The sequence below is a fragment of the Cherax quadricarinatus genome, chromosome 87 (genome assembly GCF_038502225.1).
Source record: "Cherax quadricarinatus isolate ZL_2023a chromosome 87, ASM3850222v1, whole genome shotgun sequence".
NCBI classification, from domain to species: domain Eukaryota; kingdom Metazoa; phylum Arthropoda; class Malacostraca; order Decapoda; family Parastacidae; genus Cherax; species Cherax quadricarinatus.
Window position 1 is genome coordinate 10,773,124 of NC_091378.1, and position 11,832 is coordinate 10,784,955.

The following is an 11,832-nucleotide window of genomic DNA, read 5'->3' on the forward strand; positions in this document are numbered from 1 at the left end:
TATACCAACAATATAAACCTACTAGGGAAATTAGAGACAACTTAAGAAATTATCAAGCAGAATGTTGAAGGCATCTTCAAACGCGACAACCACCAGTAGCTACACTGCACCGATTAAGGCAAGAATTAATTAACATGATTAGTCAACACAAACGAGACATGGAAATTGCTAGTTCTTCAAGCTAATCAGTATAAACGTGAACCAGCAAAATTTTGGAGTAAGATCCGACAACTTTTAGGGGCAAAGCACAAGGCTCCTAACTACCTAGTTCATACCTTCACTGATGAGGATGATGAAGATGTTGAAATTAAACTTGACGATCCACAGGACCAGGCTAATTTGATGGGTGATGTATGGGAGAAAATTCTCTCCCACAATAACAGTCGTCAATTTAACAATAATCATTATCAGTTGGTAAATGAATGGAGAGATGAGAACTTGGATGATCTACATCCACTACCTTCCATCGATACTTCAACTCTTGAAGATACCCACCCCGCTTACTAGACCTATTACATTACTAGAGATGAGTCAGGTTATTGGAAGAATGCGAAATAGAGCCCCTGGCCTCTCTGGAATAACAATGAAACAAATAAAGTTCCTACCCAGAAATTGTAAACAGTCTTTGGTAAATATCTTTAATGCCATCTAGGCCTCAGGACATTTTCCAGTGGTTTTTAAGACTGCTAAGATGATCTTTCTTGGTAAGCCCAATAAAGACATCCACCAACCTGGGAACTATAGACCTATATCTTTACTTGAAGTCACTGGAAAAGTTCTTGAGAAGGTCATTTCCAACAGATTGAACTACTATATGGAGTTTAATCACTTTTTTACTGAAAAACAATTTGGCTTTCGAACACATAGAGGTACCAATCATGCAATAAATGTTATTTTCGATACTGTAGCAAGTCTAAAGCATCAGGGCAATCTTGCCTTAATTGCCACCAGAGATGTTCATAAAGCTTTTGATAGCTTATGGCATGATGGCCTTATATACAAACTCATTGACCTACCAGACCATAACTGGACTTTTCTCAGAGTAATATATAATTTCTTAACTCAAAGAAAAATCATTCCCACCTTTAATGGCAGGTCGACAGAGCCTTTTATACCGGCAGCTGGTGTCCCACAAGGTTCTTGTCTCAGTCCACTTCTGTTCAACATTTATGTGAATGACCTTCCTCAACCAGAGTTTAATGATGCAATTGTGACACAGTTTGCAGATGATGTTATTCATGTCGTCTCATCAACTCCGGTAACAGGAAAATACAAGTATGAGAGAGTCATAGAAAAAATGAATATTGAACTTCGTCGAACATCTAATTGGGAAAAGAAATGGAGAATTACGACTAATCCTGACAAGGTCCTTGTTAGCACGATAGGATGTTTTGCATCAACAATTGAAGATAAAGGGGGTATCTCCATCAGAGGTACACCTGTAGCCATTAGAAACCCTAACAAGATTTTGGGATATGATATAGACAGGCTGCTCCACTCAACATCTCATGTAACTAAAAAGATCAACATAGCCAAAGCCGGTCTTAGCAGTCTCTTTCGATTCAATCAAGCCCCTCAACATGTCAAAAAACATCTGTATAAAATGTTAATACGACCTATACTCGAATACCCTTGTGTCCCAATGTCATTAACAACAAAGACCAACATGCTACGGTTACAAAGGGTCCAGAATAGAGCTCTTCGCTTCATTACCGATACCAGGAGGAGAGACAGAGTTAAAATGGCAGATTTACACATACAACAAGATATTACTGCCATAAATGTACGCCTTGACACCCTAAAAAAGAAACAACTTTATACAATGCAAGAACTATACATGCCAGATAGAGAACATCCTATACAAGTGATAAATACCACCGATTACACCATCAATACTCCGCCTCACAGGACTCAAAGAATGACTCTCCCACAGAGGGTTCGTCGTTTTATTCATAAAGATGATTACCCTCGACCCATGATTTTGAGCAACTTACCTGACGAAGAAGATTGGGTAACACCAGAACCCTTCTATGTATACTGAGAACATCATTGTCGCATAAATATCCGTTGTGCAATCGCAAAAAAAAAAAAAAAAAAAAAAAAAAAAAAAAAAAAATGCAATTGCAACTTGTATAACTACTACCAGTTCAGAGTCATGTACTTATATACCTATTATATCTATGTGACTCTGATGGGTTAGTCTTATACCCCTTAAAGAATATCTTATCATTTCACATACACTTTTTAAATTACACCAAAGTGGTTGGGCCACTTACCTTTTATATCCTACCTCTCTCCCCCCTCCCACTTTTTCCAAAATTTCTATCCTTACCCATCTCACCAAAGCTCTGGTCTGGACAAGAACAAGAATATATATATATATATATATATATATATATATATATATATATATATATATATATATATATATATATATATATATATATATATATATATATATATATATATATATATATATATATATATACATATATATATATATATATACATATATATATATATATATATATATATATATATATATATATATATATATATATATATATATATATTTATTTATATATATATATATAATTATATATATATATATATATATATATATATATATATATATATATATATATATATATATATATATATATTTTCACAAAAACTGTCCTCTCACACCGAGGCAGGGTGACCCAAAAAAGAAAGAAAATCCCCAAAAAGAAAATACTTTCATCATCATTCAACACTTTCACCACACTCACACATTATCACTGCTTTTGCAGAGGTGCTCAGAATACAACAGTTTAGAAGCATATACGTATAAAGACACACAACATATCCCTCCAAACTGCCAATATCCCAAACCCCTCCTTTAAAGTGCAGGCATTGTACTTCCCATTTCCAGGACTCAAGTCCGACTATAAGAAAATAACCGGTTTCCCTGAATCCCTTCACTAAATATTACCCTGCTCACACTCCAACAGATCGTCAGGTCCCAAGTATCATTCGTCTCCATTCACTCCTATCTAACACGCTCATGCACGCTTGCTGGAAGTCCAAGCCCCTCGCCCACAGAACCTCCTTTACCCCCTCTTTCCAACCCTTTCGTGGACGACACCTACCCCTCTTTCCTTCCCCTATAGATTTATATGCTTTCCATGTCATTCTACTTCGATCCATTCTCTCTAAATGACCAAACCACCTCAACAACCCCTCTTCTGCCCTCTGACTAATGCTTTTATTAACTCCACACCTTCTCCTAATTTCCACACTCCGAATTTTCTGCATAATATTTACACCACACATTGCCCTTAGACAGGACATCTCCACTGCCTCCAACCGTCTCCTCGCTGCTGCATTTACCACCCAAGCTTCACATCCATATAAGAGTGTTGGTACTACTATACTTTCATACATTCCCCTCTTTGCCTCCATAGATAACGTTTTTTGACTCCACATATACCTCAACGCACCACTCACTTTTTTTCCCTCATCAATTCTATGATTAACCTCATCCTTCATAAATCCATCCGCCGACACGTCAACTCCCAAGTATCTGAAAACATTCACTTCTCCCATACTCCTCCTCCCCAATTTGATATCCAATTTTTCTTTATCTAAATCATTTGATACCCTCATCACCTTACTCTTTTCTATGTTCACTTTCAACTTTCTACCTTTACACACATTCTCAAACTCATCCACCAACCTTTGCAATTTTTCTTTAGAATCTCCCATAAGCACAGTATCATCAGCAAAAAGTAACTGTGTCAATTCCCATTTTGAATTTGATTCCCCATAATTTAATCCCACCCCTCTCCCGAACACCCTAGCATTTACTTCCTTTACAACCCCATCTATAAATATATTAAACAACCATGGTGACATTACACATCCCTGTCTAAGACCTACTTTTACCGGGAAGTATTCTCCCTCTCTTCTACACACCCTAACCTGAGCCTCACTATCCTCATAAAAGCTCTTTACAGCATTTAGTAACTTACCACCTATTCCATAAACTTGCAACATCTGCCACATTGCTCCTCTATCCACTCTATCATATGCCTTTTCTAAATCCACAAATGCAATAAAAACTTCCCTACCTTTATCTAAATACTGTTCGCATATATGCTTCAATGTAAACACTTGATCTACACATTCCCTACCCACTCTGAAGCCTCCTTGCTCATCCGCAATTCTACATTCTGTCTTACCTCTAATTCTTTCAATTATAACTTTACCGTATACTTTTCCTGGTATACTCAGTAAACTTATTCCTCTATAATTTTTACAGTCTCTTTTGTCCCCTTTCCCTTTATATAAAGGGACTATACATGCTCTCCGCCAATCCCTAGGTACCTTCCCCTCTTTCATACATTTATTAAACAAAAGTACCAACCACTCCAACACTATATCCCCCCCTGCTTTTAACATTTCTGTCATGATCCCATCAGTTCCAGCTGCTTTACCCCCTTTCATTCTACGTAATGCCTCACGTACCTCCACCACACTTACATTCTGCTCTTCTTCACTCCTAAAAGATGGTATACCTCCCTGGCCAGTGCATGAAATTACCGCCTCCCTTTCTTCCTCAACATTTAAAAGTTCCTCAAAATATTCTCGCCATCTACCTAATACCGCCCTCTCCCCATCTACTAACTCCCCTACTCTGTTTTTAACGGACAAATCCATACTTTCCCTAGGCTTTCTTAACTTGTTTAACTCACTCCAAAATTTTTTCTTATTTTCAATAAAATTTCTTGACAGTGCCTCACCCACTCTTTCATCTGCTCTCCTTTTGCACTCTCTCACCACTCTCTTCACCTTTCTTTTACTCTCCATATACTCTGCTCTTCTTATAACACTTCTGCTTTGTAAAAACCTCTCGTAAGCTACCTTTTTCTCTTTTATCACACCCTTTACTTCATCATTCCACCAATCACTCCTCTTTCCTCCTGCCCCCACCCTCCTATAACCACAAACTTCTGCCCCACATTCTAATACTGCATTTTTAAAACTATTCCAACCCTCTTCAACCCCCCCACTACTCATCTTTGCACTAGCCCACCTTTCTGCCAATAATCGCTTATATCTCGCCCGAACTTCCTCCTCCCTTAGTTTATACACTTTCACCTCCCTCTTACTTGTTGTTGCCACCTTCCTCTTTTCCCATCTACCTCTTACTCTAACTGTAGCTACAACTAAATAATGATCTGATATATCAGTTGCCCCTCTATAAACATGTACATCCTGGAGCCTACCCATCAACCTTTTATCCACCAATACATAATCTAACAAACTACTTTCATTACGTGCTACATCATACCTTGTATATTTATTTATCCTCTTTTTCATAAAATATGTATTACTTATTACCAAATTTCTTTCTACACATAGCTCAATTAAAGGCTCCCCATTTACATTTACCCCTGGCACCCCAAATTTACCTACTACTCCCTCCATAACATTTTTACCCACTTTAGCATTGAAATCCCCAACCACCATTACTCTCACACTTGATTCAAAACTCCCCACGCATTCACTCAACATTTCCCAGAATCTCTCTCTCTCCTCTACACTTCTCTCTTCTCCAGGTGCATACACGCTTACTATAACCCACTTTTCACATCCAATCTTTATTTTACTCCACATAATCCTTGAATTTATGCATTTGTAGTCCCTCTTTTCCTGCCATAGCTTATCCTTCAACATTATTGCTACTCCTTCTTTAGCTCTAACTCTATTTGAAACCCCTGACCTAATCCCATTTATTCCTCTCCATTGAAACTCTCCCACCCCCTTCAGCTTTGTTTCACTTAAAGATAGGACATCCAGCTTCTTCTCATTCATAACATCCACAATCATCTCTTTTTTATCATTTGCACAACATCCACGCACATTCAAACTTCCCACTTTGACAATTTTCTTCTTCTTATTCTTTTTAGTAATCTTTACAGGAAAAGGGGTTACTAGCCCATTGTTTCCGGCATTTTAGTTGACTTTTACAACACGCATGGCTTACGGAGGAAAGATTCTTATTCCACTTCCCCATGGATATAAAAGGAAAAGTAATAAGACCAAGAACTATTAAGATAAAATCAAAGAAAACGCAGATGAGTGTGTATAAATAAACGTGTACATGTATGTGTAGTGTGACCTAAGTGTAAGTAGAAGTAGCAAGACGTACCTGTAATCTTGTGTATTTATGAGACAGACAAAAGACACCAGCAATCCTACCATCATGTAAAACAATTACAGGCTTTCGTTTTACACTCACTTGGCAGGACGGTAGTACCTCCCTGGGTGGTTGCTGTCTACCAACCTACTACATATATATATATATATATATATATATATATATATATATATATATATATATATATATATATATATATATATATATATATATATATATATATATATATATATATTTTTATTTTTTATTATCACACTGGCCGATTCCCACCAAGGCAGGGTGGCCCGAAAAAGAAAAACTTTCACCATCATTCACTCCATCACTGTCTTGCCAGAAGGGTGCTTTACACTACAGTTTTTAAACTGCAACATATAATGGAAGACCAGCAATGGGATCAGGCAACTCTTCCAGTACGACTGGGAGGTACAGGGGTGTGCAAGGCAACACAGGTAGCCTTACGTGCATTTCTGTCCTCGTGTTCGGCTTCCAGTGGACTAGTCAAGGAGATTGTCCCCAAACGCTTAAGAGGTGCCGTAGGAGCTCAAGACCCCAGGTTCACTGAAGCAGCCATGCTGTGGGACACCCTTGTAGACCCCTCAAGCAGACCAGGTCCTCCCAAAGAGCACAAATAGTCCCACTGGGACAAACCGGTAGTGGAAAAAATTGCCAACACAGTGCTCACCAATGCTTCAGGAAAGGAAGGCACCACATTCAGGGGATTTCCTTTTAACTGTTTCCAATTCCTCCCTTGGCACTCGACTTGACCCACAGTTCATTGCGATTATTGTTGCTCTTTGTCTAGCTGCCCCCATACTCATCGAACTTAGGTGCATTTGCAGCAGGGCGACGGCTGTTCAATTCGGACTTCATGGTCTCGTGTGTCAGACATGAGGAGATCAACGACATCATAAAGAGAAGCCTCGCCACAGCCCATTGCCGAGCCCAACGGGAACCCCAAGTGTTGAGGTCTGACAGAAGTCAATGGAGCCACTATGCTACCCTGGAAGGATGGAGAGCAGATTGCCTGGGACTACACCTGTGCCGCCACATTGGCAGACACCTACTTGCCATACTTCGTAGCTAAAAGGTGTGCAGCTGCCAGCCACAGGGAGACCCAGAAGACCTGCAAATATGAAGGCCTTTCCCCTTGCTATAACTTCATCCCAATAGGGTCGGAGACCCTTGAAATATGAGGCAAGTGTGCTCTAAAGTTCCTCAAAGAGCTGGGTGAAAAACTCATCATAGAAACGAAGGACCACAGGGCGGCCAGCTTCCTCTTTCAGAGACTCAGTGTTGCGATCCAGAAGGGAAATACCTGCAGCATTCTGGGCACGCGGCCCACCGCCGGGGAGCTGGACGAAGTATTTGAGATGTAGCTCTGATTTATCTATGTTGTTTTATTTCCTATTGTATTTTTGTCAATGTATTTTGCCTTTAAATAAAGCATATATAATATATAGGGGGTAGCAGGAGAAAATAATTTTCAAACAGCTTCAGGGAGAACCTTGAGTTTCCCTGAAGCAAGTTTATTGTTTTCTCTGAGGATGAGGGTCCCCAGTCCAGCGACAGAGGTGGTACTTCCCCCCCCCTCTCTCTCTCTCTCTCTCTCTCTCTCTATATATATATATATATATATATATATATATATATATATATATATATATATATATATATATATATATATATATATATATATATATATATATATATATGTATATATATATATATATATATATATATATATATATATATATATATATATATATATATATATTTATATATATATATATATACAGTGGTGCCCCGCTTTTCGTAGTTCCCGGCAATCGTAAAATTCGCCAATCATAAAGGTATTTTCGTATAAACATGGACTCGCTTTTCATAGGTTGACTCGCGAGTCGTTCGTCTGGGACACATACCCACGGCGTGAGCCAGGGCGGCAGCCAGTCTGGCATTGTTTACCATTGAGCGAAGGTCCCCTCACGCGCTCCAGCGAAATATTTCATAATATTCTATTTATTTTAGTGCTTGCAAGTACTAAATAAGCTACCATGGCTCCAAAGAAAGCTCCTAGTGCCAAGCCTGTGGTAAAGAATGTGAGAAAAACGATTGAATTTAAGAAAACCATCATTGAACAATATGAAAGTGGTACAAGTGTGGCCGAACTGTCCAGGATGTATAAGAAACCCTACACAACCTTATGTTCCATAGTGGCCAAGAAAAATTAAATAAAGGATGCTGTTGTTGCAAAGGGAGTAACTATGCTGACAAAAATGAGATCACCAGTACTGGAAGAGGTTGAGAAGTTATTATTGGTGTGGATAAATGAGAAAGAATTAGCAGAAGATACTCTTATGACTTCGTTTATTTGTGAAAAGGCTAGGCAGTTGCATGAAGATTTGGTAAAGAAATTGCCTGCAAATAGTGGTGAAGTGAGTGAATTTAAGGCCAGCAAAGGCTGGTCTGAGAGATTTAAGAACCGTACTGGCATACACAGTGTGGTAAAGCATGGTGAGGCTGCCAGTTCGAACCACAAGGCGGCTGAAAAATATGTGGATGAATTCCAGGAGTACATAGAGGCTGAAGGACTGAAACCTGAACAAGTGTTTAATTGTGACGAAACAGGCCTCTTTTGGAAGAAAATGCCAAAGAGGACCTTCATTACACAAGAGGAAAAGGCAATGCTAGGACACAAGCCTATGAAAGACAGGCTGACGCTAATGTTCTGTGCTAATGCTAGTGGGAATTTCAAAGTGAAGCCATTACTAGTGTACCATTCTGAAAATCCCAGAGTGTTCAGGAAAAACAATGTTATGAAGAGTAAATTGTGTGTTTTGGAAATCTAATAGTAAGGCATGGGTCACGAGGGAAATTTTCGTCGAGTGGTTCAATGAAGTGTTTGGCCCTAGTGTGAAGGAGTATCTCCTGGAAAAGAAATTGGATCTCAAGTACTTGCTAGTAATGGACAATGCACCTGCTCATCCTCCAAACTTGGATGACCTAATTTTCGAGGAGTTTGGGTTCATCACAGTAAAGTTCTTGCCCCCGAATACCACTCCTCTCCTCCAACCCATGGACCAGCAGGTTATTGCAAACTTTAAAAAACTCTACACAAAAGCAATGTTTCACAGGTGCTTGACTGTGACCACAGACACTCACTTGACCCTAAGGGAATTTTGGAGAGAACACTTCAGCATCCTCCACTGCATAACCCTTATAGGTATGGCTTGGGAGGGAGTGACTACCAGGACTTTGAACTCTGCCTGGAGAAAATTGTGGCCAGATTGTGTCGACAAGAGGGATTTTGAAGAATTTGGGACTGACCCTAATGAGCCTATGTCTGTTGTAAAATCAATTGTGGCACTGGGGAGTTCCATGGGGTTGGATGTGAGTTTGGAGGATGTGGAAGAATTGGTGGAAGACCACAATGAAGAGCTCACCACTGAGGAGCTGCAAGAGCTTCAGCAGGAAGAGCAACACATCGCAGCTCAGAATCTTGCTGCAGAGGAGGAGGAAGAGAGATGGAAGAAGGTGCCTTCTTCAGAAATTAAAGAGATTTTTACTATGTGGGGTAAGATGGAAAGCTTTATGGAGAAACATCACCCTAACAAGGTTGTTGCAAGCCAGGTTGGCAACATGTACAGTGACAAAGTCTTGGGCCATTTTAGGGAAGTGTTAAAGAGACGCCAGAAACAGAGCTCTCTCCACAGTTATTTTGTGAGACAGGACTCCAGTGACTCTCAAGAGAAGAGAAGCAACCCCAGAAAAGCAAATGGTAACTGAGGTGTTGATGGAAGGGGATTCCCCTTCCAAACTATAAACAATCCAATCTCTCTCCTCCTCCAGTCTCCCATACACTAAGAAGAATCTCCAATAAAGGTAAGTGTTATGCTGTTAATGTTTCATTCATCATTTCCCATTGTATTGTTTATGTACTACATGCATATTTCATGTTAAATTTTTTTTTGTTTTAATACTTCTGGGTGTCAGGAACGGATTAATTGTATTTACATTATTTCTTATGGGGAAAATTTCGTTTATAGTAACGGCTCCAGGAACAGATTAATTACGAACAACGAGGGACCACTGTGTATATATATATATGTCGTGCCGAATAGGCAGAACTTGCGATCTTGGCTTAAATAGCAACGCTCATCTTGCCATAAAGGACAAGTGAAAATTTGTGTATGCAATAATTTCGCCAAAATCATTCTGAACCTAACGAAAAAAATATATTTCATTGTGTTTGTTTAGTATTAAATTATTGTAAACAAATCTAAAATATATTTAGTTGGGTTAGGCTAAAATAAATTGCGCTTGTAATAATAAGGTTAGGTAAGCTTTCTAAGATTCTTTTGGTGCAAAATTAAATTTTTTTACATTAACATTAATGAAAAAATTCTATAAGAGAAAATTTCGGAAAGGACTTAATTTTAAACGAGTTCTTGCTAATTGACCAGTTTTACATATTCAGCACGACACACACACACACACACACACACACACACACACACACACACACACACACACACACACACACACACACACACATATATATATATATATATATATATATATATATATATATATATATATCGTGCCGAATAGGCAGAACTTGCGATCTTGGCTTAAATAGCAACGCTCATCTTGCCATATAGGACAAGCGAAAATTTCTGTATGCAATAATTTCGCCAAAATCATTCAGAACCTAACGAAAAAAATATATTTCAGATAATCGAACCCGTGTTGTTTTAGCCCTCCTCATGGTGAGTGAAAATTCACTGGACCATAAAATCCTACGAACAACGTGAGCTTAGCGAACTACCTTTGCTGCAAGTTGCGAGGACATGTGGTGGTGTAGGTGGCTCAGAGGTAATTTCATTCTGTTGCCCGTTAGGAGTACAGTACTAGCCTCCACAAGCAGTACATATATTATTGCAGTCACGATCAAGTGGTATTTATCAATGCATATATAAACTCAAATTAAGCTGTAATAAACAACTGTCGATGAATAAACAGAAGAGTGGTCAAGGGGCTCCAGCTGCTGTTTGAATATTGACAGTCCAAAGCTGTACTGTCTAGGCTAACCCAGGTCTCTAATAGGAAGGATTCAGAGGTAATGCTTACTGAATTACATTCCGTCAGAGGCACCAACTGTAACTCAGCTGAACTTCTTTCCTCGGCCCAGGAACTTAAAGCTCCTGTGCCGACTTCATAGACGTTATGGTGATATATTAAAGTGATTCAGTGAAATAATTTAGCCAGATATAAGCTTCGGAGATGGAGAGTGCTGTTTATTTCGTGCATTTTTGAAAGCTAGGGGTGAAAATGGTTTGGCTTGTTGGGCCACTAAACTATGATGTTATTTCTGCAAAGTCGATTAGGGAACAAATGATAGTAAATGAATTTTTTGATCTGGCTCACACTGTTCACTTTTATATCAGTATTGCATAATTCCAATTCATTGAGTGAAGATGGAGACAGTTCTAATCTTTCATTAAGGAAATACATAGACACACAGGGAATTATCAAATTCTTTATATCTTTTGAATAGCATAACTACTTGAACATGTACAGTGATGTAAATACATTAGAGATCGTGTAGCCAGTCGACTACACGAGGTTAC

The 11,832-nt window shown here is 38.8% G+C and overlaps 2 protein-coding genes across 2 annotated transcripts in view; both read right to left on the reverse strand.

The window, feature by feature from the left end:
• Positions 1–11,832, reverse strand: part of LOC128703827 (major facilitator superfamily domain-containing protein 6) — a gene marked incomplete at its 3' end in the record, with an annotated part of 347,143 nt that overhangs the window by 187,251 nt on the left and 148,060 nt on the right.
• The window catches only part of LOC138855269 (major facilitator superfamily domain-containing protein 6-A-like), a 48,845-nt gene continuing 48,763 nt past the window's right edge, over positions 11,751–11,832 (reverse strand). Inside the window, exon 8 of the mRNA XM_070103771.1 lies at positions 11,751–11,832. This exon is cut by the window's right edge and continues 675 nt beyond it. The gene's annotated coding sequence lies outside the window, so the exon portion shown is untranslated.